General features: G+C 43.1%; 10 pseudogenes; all 10 read left to right on the plus strand.

Annotated features, from left to right (window-relative positions):
- On the plus strand, nt 1-265 carry LOC130328092 (U2 spliceosomal RNA; annotated as a pseudogene).
- Nucleotides 266-1,739: 1,474 nt separating this feature from the next.
- LOC130327985 (U2 spliceosomal RNA) lies at nt 1,740-2,003 on the plus strand (annotated as a pseudogene).
- A 1,473-nt stretch (nt 2,004-3,476) lies between these two features.
- LOC130327997 (U2 spliceosomal RNA) lies at nt 3,477-3,740 on the plus strand (annotated as a pseudogene).
- A 1,482-nt stretch (nt 3,741-5,222) lies between these two features.
- Nucleotides 5,223-5,486, plus strand: LOC130328009 (U2 spliceosomal RNA; annotated as a pseudogene).
- A 1,473-nt stretch (nt 5,487-6,959) lies between these two features.
- LOC130328021 (U2 spliceosomal RNA) lies at nt 6,960-7,223 on the plus strand (annotated as a pseudogene).
- Nucleotides 7,224-8,695: 1,472 nt separating this feature from the next.
- Nucleotides 8,696-8,960, plus strand: LOC130328073 (U2 spliceosomal RNA; annotated as a pseudogene).
- Nucleotides 8,961-10,435: 1,475 nt separating this feature from the next.
- Nucleotides 10,436-10,699, plus strand: LOC130328033 (U2 spliceosomal RNA; annotated as a pseudogene).
- A 1,470-nt stretch (nt 10,700-12,169) lies between these two features.
- Nucleotides 12,170-12,433, plus strand: LOC130328046 (U2 spliceosomal RNA; annotated as a pseudogene).
- A 1,473-nt stretch (nt 12,434-13,906) lies between these two features.
- Nucleotides 13,907-14,170, plus strand: LOC130328059 (U2 spliceosomal RNA; annotated as a pseudogene).
- Nucleotides 14,171-15,649: 1,479 nt separating this feature from the next.
- Nucleotides 15,650-15,913, plus strand: LOC130328071 (U2 spliceosomal RNA; annotated as a pseudogene).
- Nucleotides 15,914-16,800: the final 887 nt, after the last annotated feature.

Below are 16,800 nucleotides of genomic sequence, written 5' to 3' on the forward strand. Positions count from 1 at the left end.
ATCCCCCTCTAGGCCTTTTGGCTTAGATCAAGTGTAAAAAAAGAAAGGATCTTGCGACAGATCGCATCCTGAGGCACGTTTTTTTTTGTGTGAATACTTGCACTTGGGTGACTTGTGAGCACATACTGATACATACGTTCCCTATCTGGGGACCATAAATTAAATGGATTTTTGAGAAAGGGAGCTGATTTGGAAGCTTGCTTCTGTCGCCCTATGCATTGACCCGATGTGGCAGTATCTTCGGGTAGTGAACAGTGCACCACCCCATTCCAGTGTTAAACAAGAAAGATTCTCATTTAATCCTCCGTGGGTGAGAATTTGAGTTTGAGAATTGGAGACCAAAATGATGAGTTGCACTGACTGGTTTATGAACGTCTATTCATTTAGTGTTTTAATGACCATGTTTGCACACTGATTGGTGTAAAAAAATTAAATAAAACTAAATAATAATAATCTAGCACACCTGTGCAGGTTTGACATGACATGACAGGTAGCTGTCTTGTGGGTGGTGCTGAATCCTGTTAAATGACATGAGGGTCTCATGCCTATACACAAGGGTGTGTCATTGCTGTTGCTTGACCATGCATTGGTTTCTGTGGTCAGTGAATGATAAAAACAAAATTTACCATCCATTGATGGATGGGAAATCCGCCATGAGGCATTTGTTTTTAGAAACTGCTGCTCACAACCAATGTTGCAATGGAGTGTCTCCATCTGCTGGTGGTATTGGAAAGGCATTAGTGCTATGACAGGGTCTGAAGAAGAAGAAGAAGAAGAAGAAGAAGACGGAAAAAAATATATATAAAAAGAAAAAGAGAGAGAGAGAGAGAGACTGACTTAGTGAGCGAGTGAGTGAGAGAGTGAGAGTGAGTGAGAGTGAATGAGTGAGTGAGTGATTGAGTGAGTGAGTGAGTGAGTGAGAACAAATGAGTTAAAGCAAGTGAGTGAGAGAGATCGAATGAATGAAAGTCTGAATGACAGAAAGAAAAAAGGATGAAGAAAGAAGCATGAAGAAAAAAAAATGTATATGGAGTTGCTGACATGAGTGCAATCTACAAAGCCGTTGAGGCTGATCCTCATGGGAGGATTATTGCACCAGGACCCTTAGCACTTTTAAAATGCCATTCAATGCCACGGGCTAGATGTAAACTGCAGATGACCATGTTGTGGTAGTTACCATGGATACCCAAGTGATGTGTGAGCTAACACATAGGCCCAACAGATTCCAAGAAGGCCAGAATCACCAGCGGCACCACCATCGATTGTCAGGTCACCCGGATTCAGCAAATACCAGAGTCCAAAATGATGCAGGTTTATACTGTTAATTTTCAGTTTATCGTTACAGTTGGTGTTATTCCATGTCGGAAGGGACGCAGCTACAGCCAGTGGGGTAACTAGAGACAGGCAGGCAGCTATGTGCAACAAAGGTAGGCGTGTTGTTTTCATATGCAGATCTGAAATATTGTCTTATATGCAAGAGGAGGAGTGATGGGGGTTCATGCAAAAGCCAGGCTATGGATTGCATTGCTAAATGCTCCATCAGAGTGCAATGGTCGCCTGTCCTTTTTTTAAGTGATGATGTGGGTTTAGCCTGTGCTGTATGTATGTATGGGTGGCTGACTGCCACCCACCCAGAAAGTGTATGGGAGGCTGGTTGGCTGCCAGCCTTCCTTCCATTCCTATGAGTAATGTGAGTGCTCATGAAGGGGGACATGGTTGGGTCCACCCCTTTCCCGGTTATCCCCTCTAGGCCTTTTGGCTTAGATCAAGTGTAAAAAAAGAAAGGATCTTGCGACAGATCGCATCCTGAGGCACGTTTTTTTTTGTGTGAATACTTGCACTTGGGTGACTTGTGAGCACATACTGATACATACGTTCCCTATCTGGGGACCATAAATTAAATGGATTTTTGAGAAAGGGAGCTGATTTGGAAGCTTGCTTCTGTCGCCCTATGCATTGACCCGATGTGGCAGTATCTTCGGGTAGTGAACAGTGCACCACCCCATTCCAGTGTTAAACAAGAAAGATTCTCATTTAATCCTCCGTGGGTGAGAATTTGAGTTTGAGAATTGGAGACCAAAATGATGAGTTGCACTGACTGGTTTATGAACGTCTATTCATTTAGCGTTTTAATGACCATGTTTGCACACTGATTGGTGTAAAAAAATTAAATAAAACTAAATAATAATAATCTAGCACACCTGTGCAGGTTTGACATGACATGACAGGTAGCTGTCTTGTGGGTGGTGCTGAATCCTGTTAAATGACATGAGGGTCTCATGCCTATACACAAGGGTGTGTCATTGCTGTTGCTTGACCATGCATTGGTTTCTGTGGTCAGTGAATGATAAAAACAAAATTTACCATCCATTGATGGATGGGAAATCCGCCATGAGGCATTTTGTTTTTAGAAACTGCTGCTCACAACCAATGTTGCAATGGAGTGTCTCCATCTGCTGGTGGTATTGGAAAGGCATTAGTGCTATGACAGGGTCTGAAGAAGAAGAAGAAGAAGAAGAAGAAGAAGACGGAAAAAAATATATATAAAAAGAAAAAGAGAGAGAGAGAGAGAGACTGACTTAGTGAGCGAGTGAGTGAGAGAGTGAGAGTGAGTGAGAGTGAATGAGTGAGTGAGTGATTGAGTGAGTGAGTGAGTGAGAACAAATGAGTTAAAGCAAGTGAGTGAGAGAGATCGAATGAATGAAAGTCTGAATGACAGAAAGAAAAAAGGATGAAGAAAGAAGCATGAAGAAAAAAAAATGTATATGGAGTTGCTGACATGAGTGCAATCTACAAAGCCGTTGAGGCTGATCCTCATGGGAGGATTATTGCACCAGGACCCTTAGCACTTTTAAAATGCCATTCAATGCCACGGGCTAGATGTAAACTGCAGATGACCATGTTGTGGTAGTTACCATGGATACCCAAGTGATGTGTGAGCTAACACATAGGCCCAACAGATTCCAAGAAGGCCAGAATCACCAGCGGCACCACCATCGATTGTCAGGTCACCCGAATTCAGCAAATACCAGAGTCCAAAATGATGCAGGTTTATACTGTTAATTTTCAGTTTATCGTTACAGTTGGTGTTATTCCATGTCGGAAGGGACGCAGCTACAGCCAGTGGGGTAACTAGAGACAGGCAGGCAGCTATGTGCAACAAAGGTAGGCGTGTTGTTTTCATATGCAGATCTGAAATATTGTCTTATATGCAAGAGGAGGAGTGATGGGGGTTCATGCAAAAGCCAGGCTATGGATTGCATTGCTAAATGCTCCATCAGAGTGCAATGGTCGCCTGTCCTTTTTTTAAGTGATGATGTGGGTTTAGCCTGTGCTGTATGTATGTATGGGTGGCTGACTGCCACCCACCCAGAAAGTGTATGGGAGGCTGGTTGGCTGCCAGCCTTCCTTCCATTCCTATGAGTAATGTGAGTGCTCATGAAGGGGACATGGTTGGGTCCACCCCTTTCCCGGTTATCCCCTCTAGGCCTTTTGGCTTAGATCAAGTGTAAAAAAAGAAAGGATCTTGCGACAGATCGCATCCTGAGGCACGTTTTTTTTTGTGTGAATACTTGCACTTGGGTGACTTGTGAGCACATACTGATACATACGTTCCCTATCTGGGGACCATAAATTAAATGGATTTTTGAGAAAGGGAGCTGATTTGGAAGCTTGCTTCTGTCGCCCTATGCATTGACCCGATGTGGCAGTATCTTCGGGTAGTGAACAGTGCACCACCCCATTCCAGTGTTAAACAAGAAAGATTCTCATTTAATCCTCCGTGGGTGAGAATTTGAGTTTGAGAATTGGAGACCAAAATGATGAGTTGCACTGACTGGTTTATGAACGTCTATTCATTTAGCGTTTTAATGACCATGTTTGCACACTGATTGGTGTAAAAAAATTAAATAAAACTAAATAATAATAATCTAGCACACCTGTGCAGGTTTGACATGACATGACAGGTAGCTGTCTTGTGGGTGGTGCTGAATCCTGTTAAATGACATGAGGGTCTCATGCCTATACACAAGGGTGTGTCATTGCTGTTGCTTGACCATGCATTGGTTTCTGTGGTCAGTGAATGATAAAAACAAAATTTACCATCCATTGATGGATGGGAAATCCGCCATGAGGCATTTGTTTTTAGAAACTGCTGCTCACAACCAATGTTGCAATGGAGTGTCTCCATCTGCTGGTGGTATTGGAAAGGCATTAGTGCTATGACAGGGTCTGAAGAAGAAGAAGAAGAAGAAGAAGAAGAAGAAGAAGACGGAAAAAAATATATATAAAAAGAAAAAGAGAGAGAGAGAGAGAGACTGACTTAGTGAGCGAGTGAGTGAGAGAGTGAGAGTGAGTGAGAGTGAATGAGTGAGTGAGTGATTGAGTGAGTGAGTGAGTGAGTGAGAACAAATGAGTTAAAGCAAGTGAGTGAGAGAGATCGAATGAATGAAAGTCTGAATGACAGAAAGAAAAAAGGATGAAGAAAGAAGCATGAAGAAAAAAAAATGTATATGGAGTTGCTGACATGAGTGCAATCTACAAAGCCGTTGAGGCTGATCCTCATGGGAGGATTATTGCACCAGGACCCTTAGCACTTTTAAAATGCCATTCAATGCCACGGGCTAGATGTAAACTGCAGATGACCATGTTGTGGTAGTTACCATGGATACCCAAGTGATGTGTGAGCTAACACATAGGCCCAACAGATTCCAAGAAGGCCAGAATCACCAGCGGCACCACCATCGATTGTCAGGTCACCCGGATTCAGCAAATACCAGAGTCCAAAATGATGCAGGTTTATACTGTTAATTTTCAGTTTATCGTTACAGTTGGTGTTATTCCATGTCGGAAGGGACGCAGCTACAGCCAGTGGGGTAACTAGAGACAGGCAGGCAGCTATGTGCAACAAAGGTAGGCGTGTTGTTTTCATATGCAGATCTGAAATATTGTCTTATATGCAAGAGGAGGAGTGATGGGGGTTCATGCAAAAGCCAGGCTATGGATTGCATTGCTAAATGCTCCATCAGAGTGCAATGGTCGCCTGTCCTTTTTTTAAGTGATGATGTGGGTTTAGCCTGTGCTGTATGTATGTATGGGTGGCTGACTGCCACCCACCCAGAAAGTGTATGGGAGGCTGGTTGGCTGCCAGCCTTCCTTCCATTCCTATGAGTAATGTGAGTGCTCATGAAGGGGACATGGTTGGGTCCACCCCTTTCCCGGTTATCCCCTCTAGGCCTTTTGGCTTAGATCAAGTGTAAAAAAAGAAAGGATCTTGCGACAGATCGCATCCTGAGGCACGTTTTTTTTTGTGTGAATACTTGCACTTGGGTGACTTGTGAGCACATACTGATACATACGTTCCCTATCTGGGGACCATAAATTAAATGGATTTTTGAGAAAGGGAGCTGATTTGGAAGCTTGCTTCTGTCGCCCTATGCATTGACCCGATGTGGCAGTATCTTCGGGTAGTGAACAGTGCACCACCCCATTCCAGTGTTAAACAAGAAAGATTCTCATTTAATCCTCCGTGGGTGAGAATTTGAGTTTGAGAATTGGAGACCAAAATGATGAGTTGCACTGACTGGTTTATGAACGTCTATTCATTTAGCGTTTTAATGACCATGTTTGCACACTGATTGGTGTAAAAAAATTAAATAAAACTAAATAATAATAATCTAGCACACCTGTGCAGGTTTGACATGACATGACAGGTAGCTGTCTTGTGGGTGGTGCTGAATCCTGTTAAATGACATGAGGGTCTCATGCCTATACACAAGGGTGTGTCATTGCTGTTGCTTGACCATGCATTGGTTTCTGTGGTCAGTGAATGATAAAAACAAAATTTACCATCCATTGATGGATGGGAAATCCGCCATGAGGCATTTGTTTTTAGAAACTGCTGCTCACAACCAATGTTGCAATGGAGTGTCTCCATCTGCTGGTGGTATTGGAAAGGCATTAGTGCTATGACAGGGTCTGAAGAAGAAGAAGAAGAAGAAGAAGAAGACGGAAAAAAATATATATAAAAAGAAAAAGAGAGAGAGAGAGAGAGACTGACTTAGTGAGCGAGTGAGTGAGAGAGTGAGAGTGAGTGAGAGTGAATGAGTGAGTGAGTGATTGAGTGAGTGAGTGAGTGAGTGAGAACAAATGAGTTAAAGCAAGTGAGTGAGAGAGATCGAATGAATGAAAGTCTGAATGACAGAAAGAAAAAAGGATGAAGAAAGAAGCATGAAGAAAAAAAAATGTATATGGAGTTGCTGACATGAGTGCAATCTACAAAGCCGTTGAGGCTGATCCTCATGGGAGGATTATTGCACCAGGACCCTTAGCACTTTTAAAATGCCATTCAATGCCACGGGCTAGATGTAAACTGCAGATGACCATGTTGTGGTAGTTACCATGGATACCCAAGTGATGTGTGAGCTAACACATAGGCCCAACAGATTCCAAGAAGGCCAGAATCACCAGCGGCACCACCATCGATTGTCAGGTCACCCGGATTCAGCAAATACCAGAGTCCAAAATGATGCAGGTTTATACTGTTAATTTTCAGTTTATCGTTACAGTTGGTGTTATTCCATGTCGGAAGGGACGCAGCTACAGCCAGTGGGGTAACTAGAGACAGGCAGGCAGCTATGTGCAACAAAGGTAGGCGTGTTGTTTTCATATGCAGATCTGAAATATTGTCTTATATGCAAGAGGAGGAGTGATGGGGGTTCATGCAAAAGCCAGGCTATGGATTGCATTGCTAAATGCTCCATCAGAGTGCAATGGTCGCCTGTCCTTTTTTTAAGTGATGATGTGGGTTTAGCCTGTGCTGTATGTATGTATGGGTGGCTGACTGCCACCCACCCAGAAAGTGTATGGGAGGCTGGTTGGCTGCCAGCCTTCCTTCCATTCCTATGAGTAATGTGAGTGCTCATGAAGGGGACATGGTTGGGTCCACCCCTTTCCCGGTTATCCCCTCTAGGCCTTTTGGCTTAGATCAAGTGTAAAAAAAGAAAGGATCTTGCGACAGATCGCATCCTGAGGCACGTTTTTTTTTGTGTGAATACTTGCACTTGGGTGACTTGTGAGCACATACTGATACATACGTTCCCTATCTGGGGACCATAAATTAAATGGATTTTTGAGAAAGGGAGCTGATTTGGAAGCTTGCTTCTGTCGCCCTATGCATTGACCCGATGTGGCAGTATCTTCGGGTAGTGAACAGTGCACCACCCCATTCCAGTGTTAAACAAGAAAGATTCTCATTTAATCCTCCGTGGGTGAGAATTTGAGTTTGAGAATTGGAGACCAAAATGATGAGTTGCACTGACTGGTTTATGAACGTCTATTCATTTAGCGTTTTAATGACCATGTTTGCACACTGATTGGTGTAAAAAAATTAAATAAAACTAAATAATAATAATCTAGCACACCTGTGCAGGTTTGACATGACATGACAGGTAGCTGTCTTGTGGGTGGTGCTGAATCCTGTTAAATGACATGAGGGTCTCATGCCTATACACAAGGGTGTGTCATTGCTGTTGCTTGACCATGCATTGGTTTCTGTGGTCAGTGAATGATAAAAACAAAATTTACCATCCATTGATGGATGGGAAATCCGCCATGAGGCATTTGTTTTTAGAAACTGCTGCTCACAACCAATGTTGCAATGGAGTGTCTCCATCTGCTGGTGGTATTGGAAAGGCATTAGTGCTATGACAGGGTCTGAAGAAGAAGAAGAAGAAGAAGAAGAAGAAGACGGAAAAAAATATATATAAAAAGAAAAAGAGAGAGAGAGAGAGAGACTGACTTAGTGAGCGAGTGAGTGAGAGAGTGAGAGTGAGTGAGAGTGAATGAGTGAGTGAGTGATTGAGTGAGTGAGTGAGTGAGAACAAATGAGTTAAAGCAAGTGAGTGAGAGAGATCGAATGAATGAAAGTCTGAATGACAGAAAGAAAAAAGGATGAAGAAAGAAGCATGAAGAAAAAAAAATGTATATGGAGTTGCTGACATGAGTGCAATCTACAAAGCCGTTGAGGCTGATCCTCATGGGAGGATTATTGCACCAGGACCCTTAGCACTTTTAAAATGCCATTCAATGCCACGGGCTAGATGTAAACTGCAGATGACCATGTTGTGGTAGTTACCATGGATACCCAAGTGATGTGTGAGCTAACACATAGGCCCAACAGATTCCAAGAAGGCCAGAATCACCAGCGGCACCACCATCGATTGTCAGGTCACCCGAATTCAGCAAATACCAGAGTCCAAAATGATGCAGGTTTATACTGTTAATTTTCAGTTTATCGTTACAGTTGGTGTTATTCCATGTCGGAAGGGACGCAGCTACAGCCAGTGGGGTAACTAGAGACAGGCAGGCAGCTATGTGCAACAAAGGTAGGCGTGTTGTTTTCATATGCAGATCTGAAATATTGTCTTATATGCAAGAGGAGGAGTGATGGGGGTTCATGCAAAAGCCAGGCTATGGATTGCATTGCTAAATGCTCCATCAGAGTGCAATGGTCGCCTGTCCTTTTTTTAAGTGATGATGTGGGTTTAGCCTGTGCTGTATGTATGTATGGGTGGCTGACTGCCACCCACCCAGAAAGTGTATGGGAGGCTGGTTGGCTGCCAGCCTTCCTTCCATTCCTATGAGTAATGTGAGTGCTCATGAAGGGGACATGGTTGGGTCCACCCCTTTCCCGGTTATCCCCTCTAGGCCTTTTGGCTTAGATCAAGTGTAAAAAAAGAAAGGATCTTGCGACAGATCGCATCCTGAGGCACGTTTTTTTTTTGTGTGAATACTTGCACTTGGGTGACTTGTGAGCACATACTGATACATACGTTCCCTATCTGGGGACCATAAATTAAATGGATTTTTGAGAAAGGGAGCTGATTTGGAAGCTTGCTTCTGTCGCCCTATGCATTGACCCGATGTGGCAGTATCTTCGGGTAGTGAACAGTGCACCACCCCATTCCAGTGTTAAACAAGAAAGATTCTCATTTAATCCTCCGTGGGTGAGAATTTGAGTTTGAGAATTGGAGACCAAAATGATGAGTTGCACTGACTGGTTTATGAACGTCTATTCATTTAGCGTTTTAATGACCATGTTTGCACACTGATTGGTGTAAAAAAATAAAATAAAACTAAATAATAATAATCTAGCACACCTGTGCAGGTTTGACATGACATGACAGGTAGCTGTCTTGTGGGTGGTGCTGAATCCTGTTAAATGACATGAGGGTCTCATGCCTATACACAAGGGTGTGTCATTGCTGTTGCTTGACCATGCATTGGTTTCTGTGGTCAGTGAATGATAAAAACAAAATTTACCATCCATTGATGGATGGGAAATCCGCCATGAGGCATTTGTTTTTAGAAACTGCTGCTCACAACCAATGTTGCAATGGAGTGTCTCCATCTGCTGGTGGTATTGGAAAGGCATTAGTGCTATGACAGGGTCTGAAGAAGAAGAAGAAGAAGAAGAAGAAGAAGACGGAAAAAAATATATATAAAAAGAAAAAGAGAGAGAGAGAGAGAGACTGACTTAGTGAGCGAGTGAGTGAGAGAGTGAGAGTGAGTGAGAGTGAATGAGTGAGTGAGTGATTGAGTGAGTGAGTGAGTGAGTGAGAACAAATGAGTTAAAGCAAGTGAGTGAGAGAGATCGAATGAATGAAAGTCTGAATGACAGAAAGAAAAAAGGATGAAGAAAGAAGCATGAAGAAAAAAAATGTATATGGAGTTGCTGACATGAGTGCAATCTACAAAGCCGTTGAGGCTGATCCTCATGGGAGGATTATTGCACCAGGACCCTTAGCACTTTTAAAATGCCATTCAATGCCACGGGCTAGATGTAAACTGCAGATGACCATGTTGTGGTAGTTACCATGGATACCCAAGTGATGTGTGAGCTAACACATAGGCCCAACAGATTCCAAGAAGGCCAGAATCACCAGCGGCACCACCATCGATTGTCAGGTCACCCGGATTCAGCAAATACCAGAGTCCAAAATGATGCAGGTTTATACTGTTAATTTTCAGTTTATCGTTACAGTTGGTGTTATTCCATGTCGGAAGGGACGCAGCTACAGCCAGTGGGGTAACTAGAGACAGGCAGGCAGCTATGTGCAACAAAGGTAGGCGTGTTGTTTTCATATGCAGATCTGAAATATTGTCTTATATGCAAGAGGAGGAGTGATGGGGGTTCATGCAAAAGCCAGGCTATGGATTGCATTGCTAAATGCTCCATCAGAGTGCAATGGTCGCCTGTCCTTTTTTTAAGTGATGATGTGGGTTTAGCCTGTGCTGTATGTATGTATGGGTGGCTGACTGCCACCCACCCAGAAAGTGTATGGGAGGCTGGTTGGCTGCCAGCCTTCCTTCCATTCCTATGAGTAATGTGAGTGCTCATGAAGGGGACATGGTTGGGTCCACCCCTTTCCCGGTTATCCCCTCTAGGCCTTTTGGCTTAGATCAAGTGTAAAAAAAGAAAGGATCTTGCGACAGATCGCATCCTGAGGCACGTTTTTTTTTGTGTGAATACTTGCACTTGGGTGACTTGTGAGCACATACTGATACATACGTTCCCTATCTGGGGACCATAAATTAAATGGATTTTTGAGAAAGGGAGCTGATTTGGAAGCTTGCTTCTGTCGCCCTATGCATTGACCCGATGTGGCAGTATCTTCGGGTAGTGAACAGTGCACCACCCCATTCCAGTGTTAAACAAGAAAGATTCTCATTTAATCCTCCGTGGGTGAGAATTTGAGTTTGAGAATTGGAGACCAAAATGATGAGTTGCACTGACTGGTTTATGAACGTCTATTCATTTAGCGTTTTAATGACCATGTTTGCACACTGATTGGTGTAAAAAAATTAAATAAAACTAAATAATAATAATCTAGCACACCTGTGCAGGTTTGACATGACATGACAGGTAGCTGTCTTGTGGGTGGTGCTGAATCCTGTTAAATGACATGAGGGTCTCATGCCTATACACAAGGGTGTGTCATTGCTGTTGCTTGACCATGCATTGGTTTCTGTGGTCAGTGAATGATAAAAACAAAATTTACCATCCATTGATGGATGGGAAATCCGCCATGAGGCATTTGTTTTTAGAAACTGCTGCTCACAACCAATGTTGCAATGGAGTGTCTCCATCTGCTGGTGGTATTGGAAAGGCATTAGTGCTATGACAGGGTCTGAAGAAGAAGAAGAAGAAGAAGAAGACGGAAAAAAATATATATAAAAAGAAAAAGAGAGAGAGAGAGAGAGACTGACTTAGTGAGCGAGTGAGTGAGAGAGTGAGAGTGAGTGAGAGTGAATGAGTGAGTGAGTGATTGAGTGAGTGAGTGAGTGAGTGAGAACAAATGAGTTAAAGCAAGTGAGTGAGAGAGATCGAATGAATGAAAGTCTGAATGACAGAAAGAAAAAAGGATGAAGAAAGAAGCATGAAGAAAAAAAAATGTATATGGAGTTGCTGACATGAGTGCAATCTACAAAGCCGTTGAGGCTGATCCTCATGGGAGGATTATTGCACCAGGACCCTTAGCACTTTTAAAATGCCATTCAATGCCACGGGCTAGATGTAAACTGCAGATGACCATGTTGTGGTAGTTACCATGGATACCCAAGTGATGTGTGAGCTAACACATAGGCCCAACAGATTCCAAGAAGGCCAGAATCACCAGCGGCACCACCATCGATTGTCAGGTCACCCGGATTCAGCAAATACCAGAGTCCAAAATGATGCAGGTTTATACTGTTAATTTTCAGTTTATCGTTACAGTTGGTGTTATTCCATGTCGGAAGGGACGCAGCTACAGCCAGTGGGGTAACTAGAGACAGGCAGGCAGCTATGTGCAACAAAGGTAGGCGTGTTGTTTTCATATGCAGATCTGAAATATTGTCTTATATGCAAGAGGAGGAGTGATGGGGGTTCATGCAAAAGCCAGGCTATGGATTGCATTGCTAAATGCTCCATCAGAGTGCAATGGTCGCCTGTCCTTTTTTTAAGTGATGATGTGGGTTTAGCCTGTGCTGTATGTATGTATGGGTGGCTGACTGCCACCCACCCAGAAAGTGTATGGGAGGCTGGTTGGCTGCCAGCCTTCCTTCCATTCCTATGAGTAATGTGAGTGCTCATGAAGGGGACATGGTTGGGTCCACCCCTTTCCCGGTTATCCCCTCTAGGCCTTTTGGCTTAGATCAAGTGTAAAAAAAGAAAGGATCTTGCGACAGATCGCATCCTGAGGCACGTTTTTTTTTGTGTGAATACTTGCACTTGGGTGACTTGTGAGCACATACTGATACATACGTTCCCTATCTGGGGACCATAAATTAAATGGATTTTTGAGAAAGGGAGCTGATTTGGAAGCTTGCTTCTGTCGCCCTATGCATTGACCCGATGTGGCAGTATCTTCGGGTAGTGAACAGTGCACCACCCCATTCCAGTGTTAAACAAGAAAGATTCTCATTTAATCCTCCGTGGGTGAGAATTTGAGTTTGAGAATTGGAGACCAAAATGATGAGTTGCACTGACTGGTTTATGAACGTCTATTCATTTAGCGTTTTAATGACCATGTTTGCACACTGATTGGTGTAAAAAAATTAAATAAAACTAAATAATAATAATCTAGCACACCTGTGCAGGTTTGACATGACATGACAGGTAGCTGTCTTGTGGGTGGTGCTGAATCCTGTTAAATGACATGAGGGTCTCATGCCTATACACAAGGGTGTGTCATTGCTGTTGCTTGACCATGCATTGGTTTCTGTGGTCAGTGAATGATAAAAACAAAATTTACCATCCATTGATGGATGGGAAATCCGCCATGAGGCATTTGTTTTTAGAAACTGCTGCTCACAACCAATGTTGCAATGGAGTGTCTCCATCTGCTGGTGGTATTGGAAAGGCATTAGTGCTATGACAGGGTCTGAAGAAGAAGAAGAAGAAGAAGAAGAAGACGGAAAAAAATATATATAAAAAGAAAAAGAGAGAGAGAGAGAGAGACTGACTTAGTGAGCGAGTGAGTGAGAGAGTGAGAGTGAGTGAGAGTGAATGAGTGAGTGAGTGATTGAGTGAGTGAGTGAGTGAGTGAGAACAAATGAGTTAAAGCAAGTGAGTGAGAGAGATCGAATGAATGAAAGTCTGAATGACAGAAAGAAAAAAGGATGAAGAAAGAAGCATGAAGAAAAAAAAATGTATATGGAGTTGCTGACATGAGTGCAATCTACAAAGCCGTTGAGGCTGATCCTCATGGGAGGATTATTGCACCAGGACCCTTAGCACTTTTAAAATGCCATTCAATGCCACGGGCTAGATGTAAACTGCAGATGACCATGTTGTGGTAGTTACCATGGATACCCAAGTGATGTGTGAGCTAACACATAGGCCCAACAGATTCCAAGAAGGCCAGAATCACCAGCGGCACCACCATCGATTGTCAGGTCACCCGGATTCAGCAAATACCAGAGTCCAAAATGATGCAGGTTTATACTGTTAATTTTCAGTTTATCGTTACAGTTGGTGTTATTCCATGTCGGAAGGGACGCAGCTACAGCCAGTGGGGTAACTAGAGACAGGCAGGCAGCTATGTGCAACAAAGGTAGGCGTGTTGTTTTCATATGCAGATCTGAAATATTGTCTTATATGCAAGAGGAGGAGTGATGGGGGTTCATGCAAAAGCCAGGCTATGGATTGCATTGCTAAATGCTCCATCAGAGTGCAATGGTCGCCTGTCCTTTTTTTAAGTGATGATGTGGGTTTAGCCTGTGCTGTATGTATGTATGGGTGGCTGACTGCCACCCACCCAGAAAGTGTATGGGAGGCTGGTTGGCTGCCAGCCTTCCTTCCATTCCTATGAGTAATGTGAGTGCTCATGAAGGGGACATGGTTGGGTCCACCCCTTTCCCGGTTATCCCCTCTAGGCCTTTTGGCTTAGATCAAGTGTAAAAAAAGAAAGGATCTTGCGACAGATCGCATCCTGAGGCACGTTTTTTTTTGTGTGAATACTTGCACTTGGGTGACTTGTGAGCACATACTGATACATACGTTCCCTATCTGGGGACCATAAATTAAATGGATTTTTGAGAAAGGGAGCTGATTTGGAAGCTTGCTTCTGTCGCCCTATGCATTGACCCGATGTGGCAGTATCTTCGGGTAGTGAACAGTGCACCACCCCATTCCAGTGTTAAACAAGAAAGATTCTCATTTAATCCTCCGTGGGTGAGAATTTGAGTTTGAGAATTGGAGACCAAAATGATGAGTTGCACTGACTGGTTTATGAACGTCTATTCATTTAGCGTTTTAATGACCATGTTTGCACACTGATTGGTGTAAAAAAATAAAATAAAACTAAATAATAATAATCTAGCACACCTGTGCAGGTTTGACATGACATGACAGGTAGCTGTCTTGTGGGTGGTGCTGAATCCTGTTAAATGACATGAGGGTCTCATGCTTATACACAAGGGTGTGTCATTGCTGTTGCTTGACCATGCATTGGTTTCTGTGGTCAGTGAATGATAAAAACAAAATTTACCATCCATTGATGGATGGGAAATCCGCCATGAGGCATTTGTTTTTAGAAACTGCTGCTCACAACCAATGTTGCAATGGAGTGTCTCCATCTGCTGGTGGTATTGGAAAGGCATTAGTGCTATGACAGGGTCTGAAGAAGAAGAAGAAGAAGAAGAAGAAGAAGAAGACGGAAAAAAATATATATAAAAAGAAAAAGAGAGAGAGAGAGAGAGACTGACTTAGTGAGCGAGTGAGTGAGAGAGTGAGAGTGAGTGAGAGTGAATGAGTGAGTGAGTGATTGAGTGAGTGAGTGAGTGAGTGAGAACAAATGAGTTAAAGCAAGTGAGTGAGAGAGATCGAATGAATGAAAGTCTGAATGACAGAAAGAAAAAAGGATGAAGAAAGAAGCATGAAGAAAAAAAAATGTATATGGAGTTGCTGACATGAGTGCAATCTACAAAGCCGTTGAGGCTGATCCTCATGGGAGGATTATTGCACCAGGACCCTTAGCACTTTTAAAATGCCATTCAATGCCACGGGCTAGATGTAAACTGCAGATGACCATGTTGTGGTAGTTACCATGGATACCCAAGTGATGTGTGAGCTAACACATAGGCCCAACAGATTCCAAGAAGGCCAGAATCACCAGCGGCACCACCATCGATTGTCAGGTCACCCGGATTCAGCAAATACCAGAGTCCAAAATGATGCAGGTTTATACTGTTAATTTTCAGTTTATCGTTACAGTTGGTGTTATTCCATGTCGGAAGGGACGCAGCTACAGCCAGTGGGGTAACTAGAGACAGGCAGGCAGCTATGTGCAACAAAGGTAGGCGTGTTGTTTTCATATGCAGATCTGAAATATTGTCTTATATGCAAGAGGAGGAGTGATGGGGGTTCATGCAAAAGCCAGGCTATGGATTGCATTGCTAAATGCTCCATCAGAGTGCAATGGTCGCCTGTCCTTTTTTTAAGTGATGATGTGGGTTTAGCCTGTGCTGTATGTATGTATGGGTGGCTGACTGCCACCCACCCAGAAAGTGTATGGGAGGCTGGTTGGCTGCCAGCCTTCCTTCCATTCCTATGAGTAATGTGAGTGCTCATGAAGGGGACATGGTTGGGTCCACCCCTTTCCCGGTTATCCCCTCTAGGCCTTTTGGCTTAGATCAAGTGTAAAAAAAGAAAGGATCTTGCGACAGATCGCATCCTGAGGCACGTTTTTTTTTGTGTGAATACTTGCACTTGGGTGACTTGTGAGCACATACTGATACATACGTTCCCTATCTGGGGACCATAAATTAAATGGATTTTTGAGAAAGGGAGCTGATTTGGAAGCTTGCTTCTGTCGCCCTATGCATTGACCCGATGTGGCAGTATCTTCGGGTAGTGAACAGTGCACCACCCCATTCCAGTGTTAAACAAGAAAGATTCTCATTTAATCCTCCGTGGGTGAGAATTTGAGTTTGAGAATTGGAGACCAAAATGATGAGTTGCACTGACTGGTTTATGAACGTCTATTCATTTAGCGTTTTAATGACCATGTTTGCACACTGATTGGTGTAAAAAAATAAAATAAAACTAAATAATAATAATCTAGCACACCTGTGCAGGTTTGACATGACATGACAGGTAGCTGTCTTGTGGGTGGTGCTGAATCCTGTTAAATGACATGAGGGTCTCATGCCTATACACAAGGGTGTGTCATTGCTGTTGCTTGACCATGCATTGGTTTCTGTGGTCAGTGAATGATAAAAACAAAATTTACCATCCATTGATGGATGGGAAATCCGCCATGAGGCATTTGTTTTTAGAAACTGCTGCTCACAACCAATGTTGCAATGGAGTGTCTCCATCTGCTGGTGGTATTGGAAAGGCATTAGTGCTATGACAGGGTCTGAAGAAGAAGAAGAAGAAGAAGAAGAAGACGGAAAAAAATATATATAAAAAGAAAAAGAGAGAGAGAGAGAGAGACTGACTTAGTGAGCGAGTGAGTGAGAGAGTGAGAGTGAGTGAGAGTGAATGAGTGAGTGAGTGATTGAGTGAGTGAGTGAGTGAGTGAGAACAAATGAGTTAAAGCAAGTGAGTGAGAGAGATCGAATGAATGAAAGTCTGAATGACAGAAAGAAAAAAGGATGAAGAAAGAAGCATGAAGAAAAAAAAAATGTATATGGAGTTGCTGACATGAGTGCAATCTACAAAGCCGTTGAGGCTGATCCTCATGGGAGGATTATTGCACCAGGACCCTTAGCACTTTTAAAATGCCATTCAATGCCACGGGCTAGATGTAAACT

This window comes from Hyla sarda, unplaced genomic scaffold, assembly GCF_029499605.1.
Source record: "Hyla sarda isolate aHylSar1 unplaced genomic scaffold, aHylSar1.hap1 scaffold_304, whole genome shotgun sequence".
Lineage (NCBI taxonomy): Eukaryota > Metazoa > Chordata > Amphibia > Anura > Hylidae > Hyla > Hyla sarda.